Source organism: Xiphias gladius, chromosome 7, assembly GCF_016859285.1.
Source record: "Xiphias gladius isolate SHS-SW01 ecotype Sanya breed wild chromosome 7, ASM1685928v1, whole genome shotgun sequence".
In the NCBI taxonomy this organism is placed as follows: domain Eukaryota; kingdom Metazoa; phylum Chordata; class Actinopteri; order Istiophoriformes; family Xiphiidae; genus Xiphias; species Xiphias gladius.
Window position 1 is genome coordinate 15,876,588 of NC_053406.1, and position 23,278 is coordinate 15,899,865.

The following is a 23,278-nucleotide window of genomic DNA, read 5'->3' on the forward strand; positions in this document are numbered from 1 at the left end:
GTCAGTTTTTTCTGAGCAATAAAAAAAATAAAAGTATTAATTGCTTACATTAATTGAGTTCTTTATTAACTAATTAAATTTGATTAATCCTTAATTAATTCCTAACTTAAATCATTATATTTGAACACCTAAAATTCAATGACAAACAGGCACAATCCATATGCTGATGAGGATCATATGATATCAGTGAAAGCTCTCGAAGATTTACTAAATGGACCTTGTGGTGGGATTCTTTTCATGTTTCACATACTAATAATAAAGTGAATTATAAAATTGTAGGTATTGAAATGAAACTAAATTTGTTAAATTAAGACTTCATTCTTGATTAGTTACAAAAAACCAATACTTCAAATGCTAAGGAAATTTGAACAGCTAGACTTTCAGGACAAGTGGAAAAATGCCAGTTGCTGATGAAGCTCATGTTTGAAGATATGATTAAAAACTCCAGAACAGCTACTAAAAGGACCTCGTCATGACCTTAATCTGAACTTTGTGACTCTCTTTAGCAGAAATGTCCACTATCATACAGAAAGTAATAACATGACCTCAAAGCGCCTCAAACTGATAAGACCAGTCCAGTTTATTTATATGGTGGTTTTATATACAGCATATACAGTTTACTACTTTGTGACATTACATAGCAAAAAACCATGAAATTGTCTAAGAGGGATTTGCAGTCTCTACAACATACAGTATAACACCATCTATCCTTATTAAGGAGAAACTCTACAAGTAATATGCTCAAAAATACATCTTAGCACCATCACTAACTCATCTATTCTTGTCAAACTTTCTGCACAGTACAAGCTAGAAAAGTAAATGCTATTCTGTACGCCTTCTAGCCAGTGTCACTGAGGCCTGAGAAATGAATCTGGAATCCTGCCGGGAAGTATATCAAGTGTTAGAGCCTCATGTCACTGCCAATAGGAGAGCCACGGTTAGGGCCATAACCTCTCAGATACGGTCAGTCGGATGCCTAACCAGCCGTTGTATGATTGTTTAGTGACGGCAGAACGAGCATGTTAATGGGCTGTCTAAACAGCCTCAGCTGGGGGCCGGAGTAAAGGGAGGGGAGGAGAGACAGTCCTCGGGTTGCTCTGCAGGCTGGAGGCGTGGCAGGCCGTAGCCTGTAAAGGCATCTGGAGACCACAGGAGGAAGAGGCAGAAAGGATGACTCAAGTAGCTGAAATCACCACTGATCAATGTATTGACAAGCAGAAAGAAAGGGAGGAGGAAGCTTGAGATGGAAAACAATTGAAAGAATTATTTGGAGGTTACATTGCTGTCTGTTTCCTAACCGAAGCATCTGTATATCTGTCTCTGCCTGTGGTTCAGCCAATGAGAAACCAAACTAGTATAAAGTATGACTAAATGCCCTGCTAGTCTCCGAGGAGCTCTGAGTGTGGAGCTAGCAGAGATCAGTGCAGTTAATTTACATAGCATTTGCATTATGTCAGGACATGAGCTACAAATAGGTATGAGTGTGTGGCTTAATTAGAAATGAGCCAGGCTTTTCAAAAACACCCTTTTGCATCATAATTGAGTCAGCTCAGCGCTAGAGTAAACGGCTGTGAGTGGGGGAAAAGATGCCTGTTTCTGAACACGCTCAGAGATGATTGGTAATTATGATACACCTACCCGGGCTCAGAGAAAGTTGTATTATTTTTAGACAAAACATTTGTGCAAGAGCGGAGGAAATTAACCTATAATCTCTGCATCAAAACAATTAAATATATGATAAATACTGTGCATGAATGCTTTGTATCCACAGGGGGTTGTGATGTGGAGGTTGCCGGTGTTTCACTATGTGAGCAGTTTTTGATCAAGGACATGGAGAGATGTGTCTAGGACTTTTTAAAAACACGAAGGACCACTGACAACTTTCGAAGGTACAAAGAGAATGTTGTAACACAAGGTTAAAAATGTAGTTATCTGATTGTTTTACCAAATTCTCTATAGCCAGGTTTTTGCAAATACATTTGAATCCGGGAGTACATTATTACATAAGTTTCAGCAAGTTCTTATTCAACTTACTGTTAAAAGATATCTGGAAAGAATTAAATACAGTATCCGCTATATACTACAGCTATTTTTTATTTTTTTTATAAACAAAAGGGTTATATTAGTTTCTAAAAACAGTGTTTTTCCAGGACCTCAAGAAGATTCAACCCCTAAGAGAGATGTGAAACTATCTGGGGATCACAGAAAGATTTATAGGGTATGAATAAACATTTCTATGATACACATAGATTTACATGTTTTTTTTTTTCCCTTTTCAGATCTTTTGCACTGGAAAGTCTTCAATTTCCAATGAAAAGAAATAACATGAAAAGGGAAATGATCGTCATCATCGTCTCAAAGGATAAGCCTGATGTTAGTCTATATTTTGTTATTGTTAATGAATTCCATGACAGATCCAAAACCAACAATGTGTTAGTCCTTCTCTCAGTACCTTTTTTAACTAACTCTACCCTGTCTGTAGCACTCAGTCCCAAGATCACTGGTTGCTACTGAAGATGTAAATCTTAAACTACATCATATTTCTGCCCCATTATTTAATTTAAACGAGTAAGTAATTTCCTAAAACAGCTGGGCACGGTGGTTTTCAGCAAATGTTACTCAAACGGGCGTAAATAGTGCATTTTTGGGGACTATTTTCACCCGTTGAATGATACACATTTGGTGCATTAGCGAGTTTTTACGGCAGCAGATTGGTATATGGGGGATTGACTTAAAATAAACTGCAGTGCCCACGTTAATTCTAATGAAGGAACATGTCACCCTGTGCAATAGTGTGGCTCAATTATGCATTTTCAATAGGTTTCAGACAATGGATCTGTAGAAACAAAGGAATAAACTATATAGAAATGTCTTAATTTTCATACTATCTGCTCATGTTTGGAATATGTGTTGAAATATTTGTGTTTGTGTGTTTTTATATTTGAACTGGTTATGTGATGTTCCCAAAATGGGTATGTGTCGGCGAGCTGGCGTGTTCAGAGTACCTGGGGTTACCAAGGTTACCAAATTGAATCGTCCTCTCAGACATGGCTGATCTACATAATTTGGTGGTATCATTCACAGCGTCTCGTGGCTTGGGTGATGAATGGCACCCGCAGAAGATAATATTTCTGCTTGGAGGTAATAAATCTTATGTAAAGTGCTCCACGGCTTATATAGCAATGGCAGAGAGGTGGTACACCAAAAAAAAAAAAAAAAAAAAAAAGATTTTTTTTTTTTTTTTAACTCTTTCTCCCTTTGTCTTTTCTTGTTTTGCCATTCTCACTGTCTTTCCCACGAACACACACAAACATGAGGCCTTTTCCAACAGGAGGTCCAAGTTGTACCTGCAGAAATTGAGTTATTATCTGCAATATTAGTTGATGATCTTGATGGTTACACTGGAATCCCTAGGTTCATGTATGAGAAATTTCACTGAAGTTGTTGGGTTTTTCTTTGTATACAGTGAATGTACTTGTCTTCCACGGCTTGTAGATCCTGACGATGCTGATATCCCCGCAGACATCATCTCTCTGCTTCTTTCTCTGCTGCTACTGTACCTGTTGTATTGATCGCAGCCCCAGCCATCCCCTCACAAACAGCCTGCAGTGTCCTGCTATTACTAAACCAGCCCCTGGGTCGTGAACTTGTGACCTCCTGCTCCTCTGCCGCTCAGTGAGGGGGCATGACCCTGGACTGAGGGGCCAGGGACACTCTGGATAGCTGTTTGTGTTATTCATAGCTCCCAGATCATGATGTGTTTGCATATGTTTATCATGCATTAACACTCATTAGCACACAATAAACACAAAGAATAGCTTTGTGATATGACTCCAGACTAAGCTAGATTCTTATTGAAAAGCTTGCAGTAAAGAGAAATAGATGTGGAGTAGTTTGTATAGACACTTGAAAAGTTATTTTGTCTGTGTAGAACCAGGTCGCATATGCAAATTAAATGCAAATTTTGTGTTACTTGTAGTTTCATTTGATGATGATAACACTATTCTAAAAGTCAAAGTCAGAAAATGTCTATTTATTCCAAAGGTTACTAATCACAATTGTTTACTAATTAAGTTTTTCGATCTCCTTCCTCCTATTATGCCTCTTTTTAATAAGCTGAGAGTTAGGTATACTTGACAGTAATGAATGACTGATTTTAGCTGATCGTTATTGCTGCCCACCTCTTGTTTGCAATTTGCTGTGTGTGTGTGTGTGTGCGTGTGTGTGTGTGTGTGTGTGTGCGTGCATGCAAACGTGCGTGTGTCTGTGCGTGCTGTGGCTGCCTAATAAAAGGGATAATTGTTCCATCTTTGCTTGCAGACACATAAAGCGGCGTGTATTGACTGCTTGACAGGTTGTGATTCTAGTAAAGCTAATGGCTTTCTCAATTCTCCTGCTCCATCCATCAGGCCCCGAAAGCCCCCCGTCATGTTTTCAATTAATGAAGAGAAAACCATAAAAAGTTAAAAGGCGGTGTGACACAGTGGACGACAGGGAGTACACCCACTCAGACAAGGGCACACATGCAAAATTTGTACTATGAAATGTACACACATGCATGCACAACCACACAAAGTTGTGTCTTGAATTAAAAAAAAAACAACTTGAGACTTGAAAGTTACCACAGCTTTTCTACCATGACACACACAGACAGCAAAACAATCCCGTCTTTTGTTTGCTTTGGGTTTGAAGCCCATCTGCGTCTAAACGTCACACCCTCAGCTTGTAATCCTAATGTATATGTATTCTTTTGCTGGGCCCGCTTGGTTTGGATGCAGCTCGCTGGCTTTATGTAGGAGATAAAGGGAAACTTCCGATCTGCCTGGGTGAGCGATAGTAAAGCCCTCCAGTTCAGGCAGGAAATTATGGAGTAAGTGGCTTGGTGGCTGATAGTCAGATGAAGCCAGGGTGGCTGGATGCCTGCTCTAATTAACTGGCTGGCAGGTTTCAGCGATATCAGGAATCATACTGGCTAACCTGATGACAAGACCAGGGTGCACACAGGAGTACAAACAGGCAGACGCCCAGAAATATGCAGGATAATGCACATACTCACAGACACACAAGCCCACACAAATGATTATCTCAATCTTAACTCTCTCAGCATATACTTATATACATATACTCTGCTAAATCAAACCCACTGAAAACTATATTTCAGGCCTTTGACCTTGCATTGTCTGTGCGATATAACATAAATGGACAGAGACATTCAGGACAGTAAGATGATTTCTTACCGAACGACCAGTGCTCCAGCTATGTTCCTACTTCCCTCATAATCATTTTCCAAATAAGATCAGAAAAGAAATGGAAAACAAGCAGAAAACATAAACTAAGCATTTTGTTCTCCTACGCAGTCAGCAGAAGTCATTTGCGATAAACAACTTGCAATAGACTCTTGCCTAATGACGACTCATGTCTGAAGATTGGCATTCTAAGAATCACATCATCAGACGTTTTACAGAATTAATTTTAAATGACTGACAGTCTTTTATATGCATATCACTAATCTCTAATTCCCCATCAGCTTATTGGATGGAAATAGGGAAAGACAATGGAAAAAAACACAGTTAGCAGAACAATCATTTCACTCACACAATTCATTTGTGACTTTAGTGTATATAGTTACTATATCGGGAAAAATGAGACTATAAAAACCGTTGGAGGAGGTGTAGGCCTATACTGGCCGGAAGGGAAGAGATTTATGCCTCTTCTCGTGTTTAATTTGCTGGTCTAAATCACCAGTGATGTGATGTGAAAGTAAGCTAGAAAATAAATGTCACAGTGACAAGAGTGCCTGCTGGGAAATGTTCAACATGACTGCCATATTCCTGAAGTCTGCTGGCAGTGTTTACTCCACATAGGTATATAAAACATTTATCTCCACCGCTGTTTTCACTAAAATAATCAGGGGAAAATACTTACAGAGGAGACTCAGTACACTGTAAGGATATCATTTACTGAAAGCGAATATTTCTAGATTTTTCTTGCATATGCTGTATGTGTTTGACATTCTCCTACTACCAGAGCCTGCGTGTGTGAGTTTTTCTGGCTTGCCACTAAGGGAGTTCATACCTTACCCTCTAGGCCCTTCTGTTTCCTGACCAGTAATAGGTTTAATAAGATGAAAATTGAAAGCGAGAAAACGAGAAGTTAACTTGGTGAGGAGGACTGGATAGAAACCACGCGAGCGTCTGGTGCTGCGCCTGCACGCCTCTTCCTTTTAACCAAACAGAGCAGAAGGTGAGGGAGCTACTGGAGGATGAAGACAGCGTAATCATGCTAGGGAGTGAGATTTAACCAAAGCTTGTCAATCATCATCAAGCGACCTTCTTGATGCTCGCAGTTTGATTTTCCTCATCATTCAGGATAAGTTCCAACTCGACACACTGGAGGCTTTCTGATTTTGATGTAGATATTCTCCCCTTCGTGCATGTTGAATGTGCATGTTGAATGTGACACATACCTTATTCTATCTCACTTAACACACGTGCATTTCCACTGCAATGTTTTTCAGAGGAGAGAAAAGGAGGAATGGCAGCTGAGAATAAATGCATTTTTCATTATTATAGATTCTCTCTACTTCTCCGCTGGCAGTGAGAGCAACCTCTGCTTAAACATCTCTTCTCTGCCCCTCGGCGCTTCCCAGCTTTTGGACGCCGGCCAAGCAAAAAGTAATTTAAACATTACAGGAAATTAAATCTCACATTTCCAATTTTTACCTTAAAGTTTAAGTACAATGAAAATGTCACCCATGAATTATGGAATCAAGCTGAATTTCTCCTCCAAACTTTAAACTGTAAATGTAAATGTCCTTGACAACAAGGTGAGCACTTGGAGGCTCTGCCGTTCCCTCTCCCTGATGTGGTGCTACAGCCAATCAGAAGCAGATGAAGAAGAAGAGAAAGGATAATACCGTTCCTACTGGGCTGTGCTTCTCTACTAGGAAAATAGATCAGATGACAGTGATATGCAGTGATCACTATCGGCTTCTTTTTTTTCGTCCGATTTTATTTTTTATATACAAACTGTTGAATCCCTTGCAGAGACATCATCTGTTCAGCATCATTTATCAAAGTATCGAATGTTATATCTTATATTAAGACATTATACCAGTCTCCACTATTCAGTTATCCAAAGATCACCTGTTAAAACACGTCGTTGTGATATTTCATTCCCAGAGCACAGCATTACTGCAAAGATAATACATCCACTTGATACGTCCCACACCCAGACCAAATTATATTTACTGCTAAATCACATTTTTGATGGCGCCGTGTTATTAGAAAATTACATGTTGTGCATTTGATTTATGTCCCAGTATATCTAGAGAGAAAAAAAAAAAAAAAAAACACCCACCCTTCCACGCTTGCAGGTGAGATGAGTTCCTGCAGATTGCTGTTAGTGTCATCCTCTGGGCTAAGTGTTGTATATTAAAGAGACATCGCAGTGGATTGTCACCCGGGTGCCCCACCACCTAGCAATGGGCCATCTTTAATTATGGTCCAATATAAGCGAATGCATCAGAAAAGGCCTGACAGAGTGGCCAGTGTGTAGATTATTTTAATTTGCGCCCCGCCCCTAGGTGAGCGATGCGACCGGCCTTGACCCTCCTCTGACTGCATGGATTAATGCCTGGTAATGACTGCTGAGGCTATCATTGCGGCGGGCATCATTAATTATCCTCATTGATTGTTGCTCTCAAAGATAAAGCGTTCTGCTGACTGAAAAATACCCTCCACATGCAAGGTCAAGGTAAAAAAAAAAAAAAAAAAAACAACAAAAAAAAAACAAAGAGGAACTTAGATAATCGCATAAGGGCCACCACACCTACAATAGACAATAGATGAGGCCGCTGCCCACAGCACCCCATACTGCTAATGTGTCACCCTGTCTGTCCTGTCCTTTGCTCCTGTCCCATTTCCTCCTCTCTCCCTGAATCTGTCTGTCTCATAATGTCCTGCCGTCCCGTCATTTTCTCCCAACAGGGACTGCAAGACAGCCTGACAGGAAACCTAAGCGGGTTACGTAAGCTGTACACTGAGAGAAGAAACATACAGTTTGTGCAAAGACTAATGACATGACGGAACACTCGTGAGGATAAGGGAGTGTAAGTGAAGGAGGATGCTGAGAGAGAAAGACAAACAGAGGGGACGGCAGGAAAGAAGCGACGGGGAATAAAGGGAGACAGGAGTGAGGTAGGCTGGCAGGTAGCTGTGGTGCAGATTAAGTTTCCGCGGCTGCCATAATGGAGGGGACAGCAGGAAGTCAGGGTTTTATATTTACACTAGTCTACATCACTCTGCCCTCATATACTGCACACAGAAACAGACACACACATCCTTGTTAACAGTATTCGACTTTACATCTCAGGCCAGTGAAGGCTAAGAAATCACCCAAAACCCAATTAATTCCACTGACATATTCCAGTCCTATCACGACACAAGAACTGCAATATTGGACAATGCAAAATCACAAATTACATTAAATAATAATGGGGGGTGTTTTTGCATTTTTGGAAAAACTCATTCACTTTGTTGCAGAGTTAGATGAAAAAAATCTACGAACATATAAACAAACAATCTATGAACTATAAACGTGTTTTTTTGCTTTTTCGCCAAGAGTTAGATGAGAAGATGGATATCACTCTGATGTATGTACCATAAATATGCCAGCCAGCAGAGGGTTGGCTTAGTTTAGCACAAAGACTGGAAACAGGGGGAAACAACTAAGCTCCTTTGGTTCCCCGGAAGTTACTATGTCCTGACAAGAAACAGTCTAGCACAAGATCCACACCATGTTGTTTTTACACTGGTTTTTTGCACAGATTAAACAAACAAGATATGTGTTGATCTCTGAGCTTTAGAGGTGCTGGTAGATAGATTTTGCAAATACTTCCCCGTTTCCAGTCTTTATGCTAGGCTAAGCTAACCTGCTGCTGGCTGTCGCTTCATGTTTACCATACAGACATGAGAGAGGTATCCATCTTCTCATGTAACTCTTGGCAAAGGAGCGAATTGACATTTTTCCAAAATTTCTTAAATATTCCTTTAAGGTTAGGGAAAGACTGTGGCGTTGGCAAATCAGCTATGTTTAAAATTGGCAACTAAAAAACTGGAAAGTCATGGTTATGGTTAATAAAAAGGAGAATGTTAATTGCAGGATGCAAACTCCGGTCTCCTGCATGTAAGTCAGACATGCTACATGTCCATCCACCTTACCTTCTGCATTCGCACTGAATTTTGGCATTAGATGTAAATTTTGGCATTAGATGAGGTACGAAATCATCCAGTATGGACATAATCATATTCACAGTATGAGAGTATGTATTGTCCTTTGAGTTGGCTTGCTGTAAGCCTACCACCTTCATGAGATGCCTAGTGTGTGTATCCAAGTGTATGTGTCTGTATGTGTCTCCTATCGCAGACTCAAACTGGCTGATCCGACACACGGGAAGTGTGTGTGACAGAAATGTATTCTCTTCTCAAACGTTGGTTGGAGAGGCTTGCCGTAGCACCTCTCTTGTCCTCTCTCTTCTCTGCCTGTGATTGGCATGTCTTCATATGTGGATCCTGTTCTTTCTGCGACTCACTCCTTTGTACAACTAGCCAGTGTCAAACAACAAATAAGTAAAAATAAATCCATCACAAAGCTAGGGGACAAGGAGAGAGGGAGCTGGATTAAGATGTATTAAAGAAGTAGAATATGCAGATACGCAGTCAAAATGTTGAAACAGTTTTACAAAAGTACATTCAGGTTTTCATGTTCTTAAAATTGATATGAGGAATACAATTAGGCACACGCTGTTGATTTTGGTGGTCTTGATCCTGGTTTCATGAGGTGAAAGGGACACAGACAGTGGAAGTAGGGCAAGATGAAGGAGTAGTCTGTCTTTTTTTGTTATTACCTGTTTGAAGTGTATCAGAAGGAGCTTTCCGCGGTCTGGAAATTCATTACTGGACAGGAGTTTTGCTTTGAATGAGGTCTGTTGGATGTGGATGTGGGGATGTGTGTGTGTGTGTGTGTGTGTGTGTGTGTGTGTCAGTGTGGAAGTGTGTGTGGATGCCTGCCTGCAGCCCATTGTATTCAGAGTGGAATTGCTAAGCAGTTGCCTGAGGCCATGAGAAGGCAGCTATGGCCAGGTATGGCTAGCCATTACTGCAGGGCATCAGACTCTATCAGACTCTCTGGAGAAAAGATCATACGGACAACACACACCCATATAGGTAGTGTGTGTCCATTTGGGTTTGTGTGCATGCATTTGTGTGACAAAGACAGACAGAAGAAACACACAATGTATGTCTACATTGTAAGGCTTTTATAGGATCCAGAGCAGTTGAACTTGGATTGTGATCTCATTTAGAGTTAAAATGACTTGTTAGATCTGGATCAGATGACTTTTCCACGTGTGTGTGTATGCAACCATGCGAAACAGAAGCGCAAAGAAAACCAAGATGGGAAGTCAGACTGTGTTGTTATAGAACTGTCGGCAAATCAATACATGACCACAACACTGACAGGAGAACCCGATCAGAGGCCAAAGGCTGGAGGTTTAAGTGCTTCAGCGCTTAAATGCACACACATTTACACTAAGACATACAGTACACTGCTGTGGTGTCATGTTTTACTCTTCTCTTCTAATGTTTGACCAAAGTTATGAGAAGAGATTACAGCTGGAAGTGCCTTTAGTTTTCATCAGGAGAGGAGATCCTTGGGGCAAACAGACGGACTCTACTCCAGGACAAAGATCAGTGAGACGGACTCGACAGCTACTAGAGTCCCGGGATACATCAAGCATCAAGGTTGGCCCGGGAGAAAAAGTCACCGTCCTTAGCTGTGCTTCATGCAATCTTGGTATGTGCAAGTGGTGGGACAAATACTAATCCTGCATTACACAGTATGTGTGCGAACATTGCTTCAGATACTAACCACAATGTAATATATTGTGAACATTCCATATGCAAAAGACAAGACAATCATATTACACATACTTTTCAAATAATATGATATGAACTTACTTTTCTTTTTGTGTAGTAAAACAAATATGACCTACAAAATGATTTGGATTTCACGTGTATGTGGATGTGATGTGTTATGTGTGCACATTCGCGTATGATAAACACACACACATGCAAAACAATTTAGGGGTCTAGGGGGGCTGGGGTGTTGTAGCATGATGCCCATCTATCTTTCTGACATCTCCTAACCCAATCCCACTGGGGCTAACTGAATTCAATCCTCAGCATTAGATAAGCACACACCCCCTCCCCTCTACACGTGTGTGTATGTGTGTCTATGAACATATCACACACATAGCAGCAGGTTTAGATTGTTTTTACAGTCAAGTGTTAGTGTGCAGGTCACATAGCAAGAGGGGGAATGAGGCAAGAACTCGAGAGAAAAAAGCCAACAGGCCCAGCAAACAAAGAGAGACCGCAGCAGAGACACAGAAAGAGAAAGAGGTGTGACGTTGCCGGTCCAGTGGGATTCCATCCTCCGTTTCTCCCCTCACCCTTTCTCTACCACCTCTATCTTGCTCACTCTCTACCTCATGCCTTGCACTCCCGCACCTCAACCCGCGCGGTTCTCCCCTCTCGGCAGCTCTCTGCTGATTGTTTGGGATTCTTGGTGCCTATCAGGCCCATCGCTCTATGTTTCCATCAAACGCAGCATTTATCTTATCATTGCCTTGACAACTGCCTATTAGTCCAAAAGAGTCTGCAGGTTCTGTGTTCCCATGGCGATGACATGGTGACATTGCCAGGAAGCTCTGAACCGCCTGCCGAGATAGCGGACCCTTTTCCTCTCCTCCTCACACCCTGCTCTCCCCTCAGTCTTCCTCTTTGCCCATTCTTTTGCCTCCCTTTTGTTCCTCCTTTGGCAGCAGCCCCCTCCCTCCTCGGAGCTTACAACTCTTTGAGGGTGAGTGCACGAGTGTGTGTGTGTGCAAACACGCACGGTTATGCACGACAGATGGGAAATTCAGCAGTGTATCTCCCTGCCTTTGTGTCTATTTGCCAGTCTGTGTGTGTGCTGTGTGTTGTCTTACTGTCACCAAAGAGGCAGGAATAGAGGCACCAGAAACACCTGGTGAGGGCATCTACATCTTTGTGTTTTTTCTGTTCTGTGTCTGTGTTTGGGGTGGTATATGACCTCATTAGTGCGAGTCTGGGGACTGTGAAACAAACATCTGAATGAGATTTACACTTTCGCTACTGGAAAAGAGATTCTGCAGTCACATTAATATGAGTTAAAAACAAAGAGAAATGCAAGTGAGAAGGCATGCACAGACTTTGCTTGGAGTTTAATGGAAAGAATAGCATTTCAGTTGAATGAACCTGTCCCGGAGCCTCTGGTACTCCTGATGCTTATCATCTCTGTGGCAGCATGTGTAATTACCAGGAATCACAAGTTCAACAAAAACAAGCGCAGCATTCTGAACAGCAGACCAGCAGAGTACAACCTTATAGGGGGCGCAAAGGAGAAAAAAAACAAAACACTTTTGGCACAAAATGTCAAAGACTGAGCAAGGACCTCAAGCCCCTGACCTTGTCTAGGCTCTTAACGCTTTCCAGTATGATCTTAAATGTTGCAAAATGTTGCTAACCCGGCAAGTATTTTCAGGCTGAGCACAATGAGGAGGAGCACTATAAATGACAGTGTTGGAGCACTGTGCTGACTAAATCCTGCTCCCTCACTCTTCTTTACTCTCTTCCTCTTGTCTGGTTACTGAGTTGTCAGGGGTGTTATTATGAGTGGTTCACAGCAGCTTATGAGGTTAACACGCAGACTGGCTCACCTTGTCTGCTGATATATCTGCACACTCAAATGTGGTCATTTATAAGAAGCAGTGATGAAGACATTTTTTAAAGTTACATCTTGTAATCTGGTGTTTTACTCTGTGCTGCTTAAAAGTACAGGAGGGATAATGACACATAGGCACAGCGATCCACACTCACACACACACACACACACACTTATGCAAACACTGTAATTTTACCTTTTATCAGCATGTTATGCTGTGGTTGGTGATTCAGTGCATTAGCTGTGATCTGTGCTCTGTCTTTTTCCTCTGTCTTGCTGGATCTGGATGAGAGCAGAAGGGGTCTCTGAGGGCAGCTCACAGGGGCCCAGCTCTAATAACAGAGTGTAAATCTCAGTCATTACTGCTCTGACAGGACACTGTGTCATCATTGTCTGGCGCACAACTCAACTTGAGTGGAGAGGCTTCAAATTAACTACTGTTTTTATTGTGGGCAGCCCGGAACCCCTCTGTAGTTTGGTAAATGACAAAGTTTGAGGCGAGTTAGGAGCGGAGCACAGTCACTGCAGGATGTTTGATCCAAATAACAACAACAGATATTATGATGTGATGCTGTCCTCTGACTTCCTGCCTATCAATCCAGACAGGTACCGTGAGACCAAAAAAACTTTCGCACTTCTGAAAGATTTTCTTGGATACAAATGTCAAGCACAGTTATCCCAACAAATTTGAAAAACACTTTTGCTATACCAGTGCTTTAAAATAGCGCTCTCAGCTGTTAACACAGCACACCAGTGGGACTGACAATCCACATCCTGTTAAGCAGGAAATCATCATTGGTCTCACTAACGGCGGGCCATAAAAATCACATTTCAGCATCCATCGATTTTTATTTCATAGTAAATGGCAGGTAACAAACCGCGGGGCTGCTGAGCGGTGCAGTGTAAATGCGCCTCTGATAAACAGTTAAAGAAGTTCATCCACTCTGCTGAACTGCGGCTTGGCGGCAGAAAAATCAACACTAATCTGATGAGAGGCAGCAAAGCAAATTCTACTGTTGTGCTCTCAACACAGAACTCAAGCGAGAGGAGAGGAGCGGAGAGGAGAGGAGAGGAAAAATCAAGACAAGGGAGAGGTTCCATGTTAAAAAAGGAACAGGAGCAGTGAAAAATGACATATAATAGGAAACAAGTAGGGGAAATGAAAGAAGGTGACAGGGAGACAAGAGGTTAGGAGATGTTTGGAGATAGGACACAATAGAATGCATGCACAGTAGAAGTCGCAAATAAAGAGAAAATGGGCTTGAACAATAAAATGAATTCATAAGTATTACTCCTCTAATGGCTTGATTTGCCCTTTTCTATCAGTCGTTCCTTCAGTTCTATTTCTTAAAAGGGTGCTATTTGTAAGTGTTCTCTGCTGCTGAAAGTGGTTTCTTGCCAGCATTGGGTGGTTGCGATAGTCACTTGCCAAGAGCATCAGCCATGATTAGGTCATCAAGGCAGACCGGACGCTACAGTGACCCGCTATCATGAGGTGACAAAACGGGCCAGCTGGGCCGGCGCTAGCTGGTTAGCATGCTAAATTCAGTAGAAGAAAAGAAGTCATAGAAATAGAAGTAAAACAAAAGTCAACACTGGTGTCGCTTTCCACCGCTGGAGACAGCTCTTGGCAAGTAAAGGAAAGGAGTTTGATGCAGAACTCGCAACGTTTCTTCTAGACTGGCAAGTAAACAGCTGTTTACGCTAATGTTGTCTATGTAGCAATAGCAAATTTTACATTTAGCTCCTTTAAATGAGTAGTGTGTGGTAGCCCAATAACTCAAATCACGTTTGTGTATATAACATTAACTAATGCCCAACAATGATTTATTACCTTCTCAGCAGCCAGTTTTTCCAATTATTTCAATATGGTATGGAAATCGACTTGTATATTTGAAACCTGATTGATATTGGTCATCCTTCACAATGAACATTAAACTTTTTTTCATCAAACTTATTATATCGTGGTACACACCTCTCTCTTGAAAATTGTTGCACGTGGGATACTCCAATTATAGAGATTTCAGTAATTTTTAACCATCCATCTTCATAATATCCATATCACAATATGCATGTGTAATCACTGTTTCTGTCAGTCTTGCTCATAAAGAGAGTGCTAACAGTCACATCCCTAATCATGAATGTTTGAGCACATGCATTACCATGTGATTATATCATTTTGACAATCAAATGCCAGTGTACTGTAAATTCACTGTGACGGATTGCTTGTTTTAAGGAGATTTTAACTCTTTGAAAGTTGATATTTATACTTCTAGGGCATGAACTCAAACAAGATAGGAAATCATTCCAAAATCTTATGGTTTGCTTTGGAAATCTGATGGCACTAAGTGCTACTGTAATGGTTTGAGTACAGTACATGTAGGTTGTATGTAACAGGTTAAACTCCAAGTTTAAACATGCAAAACATACAAAAAAAAAAGCCTTCTACCAATTTTTTTAAACCTGTTTCTATAGCTCCCCAAACCCCCTTATCTGTCTCTCTTTCTGCTCTCTCTGTTTCCTTTTCTCTTTTAGTCTCTTGTCTCTGTGCTCTTTTTGGAGAAAAATGCCAGATCAACAGAAATGTCACATCCAGGATAACAGGCTTATTTTAGGATCTTCTAATTGAAGTGCCTTCCTACCTTAGTGTCTGACAGCTCCTTTTGACAAGTGATGTGTTTTTTGAAAGTGAATCAGCTTTCTTTGGTTCTGAGTGCTATAGACAGCAGAGACCAGTGAGGGTCAAGCTGAATGCTGGTCTGTATACTGAGTTACTGCTGCCTCCTTCCATCACAAAGCTTGTCATTCATTTTATCGTTAATCCTGCCTTCTTCTTTTAGCGGATACAATCTCTTCATGAGTTTTTTCCACTCCAAAGTACCAAACAAACCGACCAGACATGCAGTTCACCAACACAGGTTGTTTAACAAATGTTCAAAACTGCGCTAATCAATATTTCTATCTTAACAAAGGATCAAATGACTAAGTATCATGTGAACGAAGTTGTTTGCAGTGACAAACCCACAGAAAGTGATCACAAGACTGTGTAGTTCCCCTCAACTCCATGTGGTCTTTGTGCATCTTTCAGCTCATTGTTTTGCTTTGACGACCTGCAACTTAACTATTTTGGTTCATCAGTGTTGTGTTCAGCAGCTAGCTGCTGAACGTAATGTAGCATTAAGGAGCTAAACAGCAGAGTATTTCCCTCAGGAGTTGGTGGAGACCAAAACAGAGATAAAAGGAAAGATAATATTGGGCTATATTTATGAGGTGGACATAAACATGATTCCAAATGAATGCTAATGTTGCTCAGTGTCTGCTAGATGTTTAAATAGGCAACTCTTTGCTAACATGTTTGCCACAACAACTTTATAAAGTGATAATACCTCTTATGGTGCATTTGCAGCTTCTTCAAGTTCCCCCAAGTGGCCTAAAAATTAATTATTAATGTTTAAAACTAACTACCTACCTAGGTTTATGTTTTTCTGAGAAGGGGCCTCTTGTGGTTGTGCAAATAATGCCTGTCCTCTCTCAGAAGCAAAAGCGGAAGTTGTTTGATACGATTATAGTGCCATAAAACCTCTTAATGGGGATTTTTGGATGAATAGATGGGTCAACATTGAATTTGACATTGACATCTAAGGCTAGGATTTGCAACCTGTAAGCATTTTTTTCTTTTAACCATGACCAAAATCTTCCTGTAACTTTAACCAGGAAGTGTTAATTGCCTCGACTAACGGAAACCTTAACCAAAGAGGTGACAGATCAGAAAATGCTTTTATGAATCACTTCTGGAATGGTCATATTAGTTGTTGTGAAAAATGTGGAAGTTAGGGAAGACAAAACACATATTTTGTCATTTAGGTATTAGGACTTCTTGCAATTAAAATGCATTCACTTACACAACGGGAAAAAAAAAAAAAAAAAAAAAAAAAATCAGTATTGCCTATGATCTTTTAGCTGCCGTTGGCAGAATTTTAAGACCCACCTTCATATAAAAATACGACACTACTGTGATGATCATGGATGGTATTTTTTCAGTCTGACCCTGTCAAATATGATCCTGGTAAGTTTTTATTTACGAACATGATGTTTCAGGCTTTCATTCTTTTTTGGTCTATGCCTTGTGGTTCTGGTGGTGTAGAACAAAGCTCATCCATACCCTGCACCTTCTGTATGTATAATACCATCTTTGCCTGTACTGTTTAGTATCGCTCCATCAACAGCCAGAGAGTGAACCTTCAATTACATCTTTAACCAACACCCACAGCCAGTTCTCACCATTGGAAGCGAGCCACATCCACATGGAATGGAAATATGGTAGGAATCAAGTCTTTTTGTCTGGAAAATTTCCTAAATTTTACTCCCTCTGCCTCTCCTTGGCATCTTCCCACTTTCCCACTCCAGCTCTGTGTGTGTGATATTATGAAGAACAGATTTTCCAGAAAGGAAATGAAAGGGCTTGTTAGCAGAGGAGAGAGAGGGAGAGAAAGAAGGAGATCAGAGGGCCAGTGTTGAGGCTGACAACAGCCCAGTCTCCCCGCTCCATCAACCGACCCACCCAGCAGCTAGCCAGCCTTCACAGAGCTGCAAAATTCACATGCAGGTCACATTACTGCTCGCCTTCATCAGTGTTTACTGGCATGTTAAAGATTGTAATAACATTGGTCAGGACAGAGATTTTTAATTTGGATGTTTTTTTTTAAGGGTTTGTAACCCAGCTGTGGCGAGGGGGGAAGTAGTCAGAAAGAGACAGATGCTGGCACAGAGCAAGAGAGGTGTAACCACATTTGGACTGAGATGAGAAAGGGACCTGCAAGGTCATGCTCTACAAACACTCATCAAATCAGTATGCTAGACATTTGTTATACATACTAGGTTCAGTCAACAATTTGTGCATGTCTTCATGTTTTCAGTGGGCATTTGAGGTAAAATAATAAAAGCGGTTTGAGTCATGACGGTAAACATTCGACTGCAGCAAGAAAATAACCCACAAAAACAACTGTACAGGGACAAATCAGAAATTCCCCTATTTACAATCACCAACATCTCTTTCCCTCTCTCATACTTTAACTTCTGTGTAAAGGCTTCAAGCTGAAACACGGTTTGTCAGCGTATTTTCTTTGGGTAGTGGGCCATAGCTCGGCTTAACTTAGATATATTGGATTTGGATCAGTTACTTGAAAAAGTGGCGCAAGGACTCTGTGCTTATTTAAACTGTAATGTTGAGTACACAAATCAGACTGGGCACCGTGATGAGGCGCACACACACACACGCACACCCGTACACACGTACACATTCCCCTCTGCCCTATAGATCGTTGCTGGGTTGAAGCTTGAAGAGCATTGCCTTGTTCAAGGTTATACACCCACTGTTCTGTTCCACTGAGCTGTGTAACCATAACAGTTTAATGACATGCTATTACAGGGCTATCACACTTACAGCATCATGTTAACACCACAACCACTCCCTCAGTCCCACACAGACAGTAGGCTATATCAGATTTAGGCCCTAATCCTCCTCATTTGGCCCACTGTTTTGTACTTTCAGAGGGACTTTCTTCCTTCCTTTTATTCTCTTTGCCTTCCTTTTTTTCCTCCATTGTCTTTCTCTCTTTCTGCTTTTTACTTTCCTCTCCACAATAGTGGAAAATATCCAAATACATTTGCTCAAGTATGGTACTTAGGTACAATTCTGAGGTAGTACTTGAATATTCCCATTTTGTGCTACTTTATACCTCTATTTCACTATATGGCAAAGATGATTTTTTCTTTTCTTTTTTTTTCTTCTATTTATATGACAGCTATAGTTTCTTACTATGTGTATTAATATTTTAAACCTACTGTATTATGACCATACAAAAATAGAATGCATCGTTATGCAGCACATTTAAGTCCCCAGGAGTATTTAAAAAAGGTTAAAATTCATTACACCAGCTACAAAGTTAAAATGCTTCTTTCACTTTGCTAATCCATCAGTCATAATAATCCAATAATATTTATTATTGTATATTATTATACAGTATCTTATAATAGTATAAGATAAAGTAATATGACACTGACATGAGAAGGATCATTTTGCATAATGAGGCCTTTTGAGACTTTAACTACATTTTGGTGAAAGAAAACTTTAAAACATAATTGAGTATTTTTACATTTTGGTGTTGCTACTTTTACGTAGGTAAAGTAACTGAATTCTTCTTCTACCACTGCCTCTGAATCATTCAGATTCGGCACGTTTCCTCCCTCAGCTTTATCATCAAACCAGCAAAAGACAAAATATTTCTTGTGTAGCCTGGTACAACAAACAAAGCTGGTCTGACTTGTTTATTTTGATGCATTAAACCTGACCCTCAGATTTGGCCACAACAAGTTCATGCCAACCCTCGAAACAGAGCTAATCACTTGTGATTTATTTCATATTTCCATTTGATTTGGGGCTGTTTTGGGGTAATCAGGCTCTGACAGTGTGCCCTGTGCTGTGGCTGAGCTGTTTACATAGCTCTGCTGGAGAAATGTTGACACTGAGACGAAGAGCCGAGCTGCTCTCAGGGTCTGGACAGTATTTGGATCTGAGTGTGCCTGATGCAGGGAAGGACAGATCATCCAGGGCAAAGAGAGGTGGAAAAGACAGGTTGGCCAAAGGACAGGAAGAATAAGGGAAATTAGAGTAAAGTGGAATATTGTGTCATGTTAAAGAAAAAATCCACCCTAAAACAACTTATATGCTGTTAAGACCAGCTACTAGTGAGTGTTTTGTATTTCTTGGCCCATTTTGTGGTTTGGTGGTGTTCTGTTATTCTTCTCACCATTAAAGTAGGTAGCGTTTGCTTAATCATGTTAAAACATCAACATTACACATCAGAACACTTGCTTGTACTTTAAAAATTCTGTTACTTTGGCCTTCTCTATCTATAACACCTCATGGCTGAATGCAGCATGCCCATACACGTTTACTGGGTGGTTTCAGAAGGCATTCTGGAAATTGTAGGTGACCACTGACTGAAATAGGAGACAAGGCAGGTTGAATGACAGGAGGTACAACAAAAGCGTTAATGTAAGTGAAGTAAAATGTGGAGCGAGGAGAGCTAGACTGAAATGGGCTGGATGGACTAAACCAAGAAGGAACATCTTACTTTGCTTGAACTTTGTTGCAAGAATTATTTCTGTCAAAGTGTCCTCACCTGCCAGAGAATGAAATGATGCTAAATGTAAAACGGTAACAACTTGCAAAAAGTTAAATGCCTAAGATAGAACATACAGCTGGAGCTGTCACACAAGCATCTCCTTTTTTTCCTCAACAGTAAAAGACCCCGAAAGAAAAAGTCAACAGCCCCCTCTGCACCTGCTCTAGCAGAAGGCCCCGGGTCAGTGATGGGAGAAAAGAGAGACGAAAAGTCATGTTTGTGAACTTTCCAGTGTGAGCGAGTGGAATATTGAACTTTTCACATTGAGTTGCAGTAAAAACCTGAAAAGTTTGGAGAGCCTAATCAATTTACCAAAAGGTTTTTGTTTGACTGCAGAGCAAGAGTCAAATCTTTGAAAAGCAGAGGCTGACATCCTTGAGAAAAAAAAAAAAAGAGGCATGCACTGAACCCACGCCTTTTTATTCTTTTGGTCTTTGTTTGTAAAAGGTTCGTACATGGAGGAGGTAGTTGGCGCTGAGTATCAACCTCAAGTAATATCACACACACATGCACACACATGCACACACACAGACACATTTGTTCACTCTTTAAAAGAAATGTATAATGCTGTTAGATATTATTTTAAGTTGAGGTACTGATTTCAGTGCTAAATGTCAAATCAGATATAGATGACTAGGAGGGTTGTTTATGCTAATAGGGGTAGTTAATATTCTGATGATCTGTCTACATGAAGCCTGAGTGTGTTTTAATATCCCAGAGAAGGTGTGTGTGTGTGTGTGTGTGTGTGTCTCTACCTCCACATACAGACAGGGATGGCGCACCCAGGGGCGAGCCAACACACTAGCTAGCCTGTGTTGGCTCGACTGGAGCGCCTTGCTGTTTTACCGCAGGAAGTAACACAAAAGAGCAGCAGGAATGTTTATGAACACCTCCAATCCCCGAGGACCTGCGGGCTGACCTGATTATTGCCTGTCTGTAATTCCACAGTCGGCAAGGTGCTGCTACTCCTGGAGGGGTTTGAAGGGTGTGAGTGTGTGTGTTACTGTGTGTGTATCCCATCAGTGATAGGTATCATTAAACATCATTAGTGGGGTTGGAGGAGTCTCAAGCTGCTTTGGTTTTGTGTGTAAGACTGTTTCTGTCAGACGCACTCAAGGAAGATCACTAACAGCACAGCCCTGAAGATACACACACACACACACACACACACACACACACACACACTGAAAAGAGGGTATTTATCAGTCAAGCTTGTTTTGTTATTGCATGCATTCTTTTGACATGAGCTCTGACTGTGGCCTTTGTAAAAGAGGAAATCAAATAACAGGGCCGACAGGAGCAGAGATACAACCCCCTCCAGCATATACAAACAGAAATAAACCTCGGCTGTCTATATCTAACAATAGGACAACAACTTTTACTTCAAGGCTATTGCGAAGTTTGAGCAGTCATTTAAAAGGTTTGTGTATATTTGTCTACTTGTGTATTCTGAGATGGCTGGCACCTTCTCATTCATTTCCCCAGATAGCTACTTGTTAAGTTATGTTTAGTATTCACTGCCAGGATGTGTCATGAGTGATTCTGTTGATCAGCTGTTGATTCGTGGGCTGATCCAGGAAGGCCGCAGTTAACTGGCTCAGTGTGTTCAAATGTAGAGAGCAGCAAAGAGGACCAGGCCCCCAATCAGCCCAGTGACCTACACTGTGTAGTGAGCGCAGCCACGAAACATCTCTATCCATCATTGCACACAGCATGTCCATGAGCAGACCGATGGACACAGCAGAGATCAGAGGATGCCAAATCATAGCTGGGTGCTGCCATCTTCTGGCCAGGCGCCACATAAGGCGAGCAAATCCATCCTGAAGAGAGTGTCGTGTAATTTTTTTTCCATTAAACTCCATACCAATTTTGCTAATAAACACCAACTCATCAATACCAGTGAGGTAGAGGCTACGGAACTTTCAGCCATGTAACAGCATTTATCAAATATTTGTTGCCGCTTAAAAACTAATTTTAAGACTTTTTTCCCTTCCTGCTTCAAACAGAAAAACACCTTCAGTATGTGAGCAGACTCTGATTCTTTAATCTTTGCATAACAAGCGATCCATGATGAGCAACTTTTAAAACTTAAAAGTTTCAATAAGCTGTATTTCTCTCCAGCGGAATATGCTGTATCTCCTCAGGTGATTGTACAGTACTACTGAGCAGCTGGAAAAAGCTCCTGGCTACCTCTCTCCACCCCACTTGAATGCATCAAGCTAATAGGCGGTGACGCATGGTGAGTTATTGCACTGAGCACCAGGCCGCTGGTTCTGCTCATAGGCCTGGTTTGATCTTTTATTTACACTCCTTTTTGCTCAGGATTTCAGGACAATTTTCCCAGCTCTTTACAGTCAACAAACTACAAAGCAAGGCCCCGTCTCTGGGAGGCATGTTGAATAGTGAAAAAGACCGCTGGTTTTGCTGCTTGCTTCAGAAACAAAAAATTACATTGGTTCAGCTTGGACTCCATGCTGGCCTGGTAAATAGGTTGATCTGACCGTGACAGCCTGGGAGAGAAAGGTGGGTGGATGGATGGACGGAGCGACAGCTGTGAAAGAAGTAAGCACACAGACAGACAGGCCAAGAGACAGAGAGATAGACACATACTGCAGACAGAAAGACAGGCAGACCATTACATAGTCACGTTGGAGGACAAACAATTTCGACTGCGACTATGGTTGCATATTCACTCAAGTGGCTGTCTCCATCAGAGAAATAGAGCCAGTACCTAAAACTATTATTCTGCCATTATTTTTCTGCAGGTCACGATTGTGGCATAATGCAATAGCATTCATCTATTTCATTCATTTTAGTTCTTAGAGAGCGACACACAATTTAATTACCCATCCTCCTCTTTGGCTGTTGGAGCGGGAGCAAGCGCCCCGCGCCCCTCCCTCTGCTCACTCACTTCTCGTAAAGGATCGAGGGTGCCGAAACAATGATGGATAGAGTCTGAAAAGTGCATTATTTCTGATGCATTTTTGATTATTTCTACCCTTTCCCTTTTTTCAGGTAATGCAATAAGCCTGATACGCCCTGAGTTCTGTCAGAGACATGGATATTGCAACAGCTCAGGCATCACTTTCTATCGGCAGGAAAGTCATTGTTTCTGAAAAAAGGAGTTCTCTGTTTTTTTTTTGTTGTTTTTTTTTTTTTGCAGCTCTTTTACTCTTTTTCTCCCCTTTTTCATTTGTCTGTTTCGCTGTCTTTTTTCACAGCCTTTGTGAATTTGTCTGTCTATCTGTCTCCAGCTTGGAGACATGCTCATTTGGACTGGTGCCTTG

General features: G+C 41.1%; 1 long non-coding RNA gene across 1 annotated transcript in view; it reads right to left on the minus strand.

Moving 5' to 3' along the window:
* Positions 1 to 670: 670 nt before the first annotated feature.
* LOC120792517 overlaps positions 671 to 23,278 on the minus strand; it is a 36,581-nt gene continuing 13,973 nt past the window's right edge. Inside the window, exons 2-3 of the long non-coding RNA XR_005707826.1 lie at positions 13,001 to 13,136; positions 671 to 1,139 (exon numbers count right to left, since the gene is read on the minus strand). This is a non-coding gene — a long non-coding RNA (uncharacterized LOC120792517). The remainder of the gene's footprint in view (positions 1,140 to 13,000; positions 13,137 to 23,278) is intronic.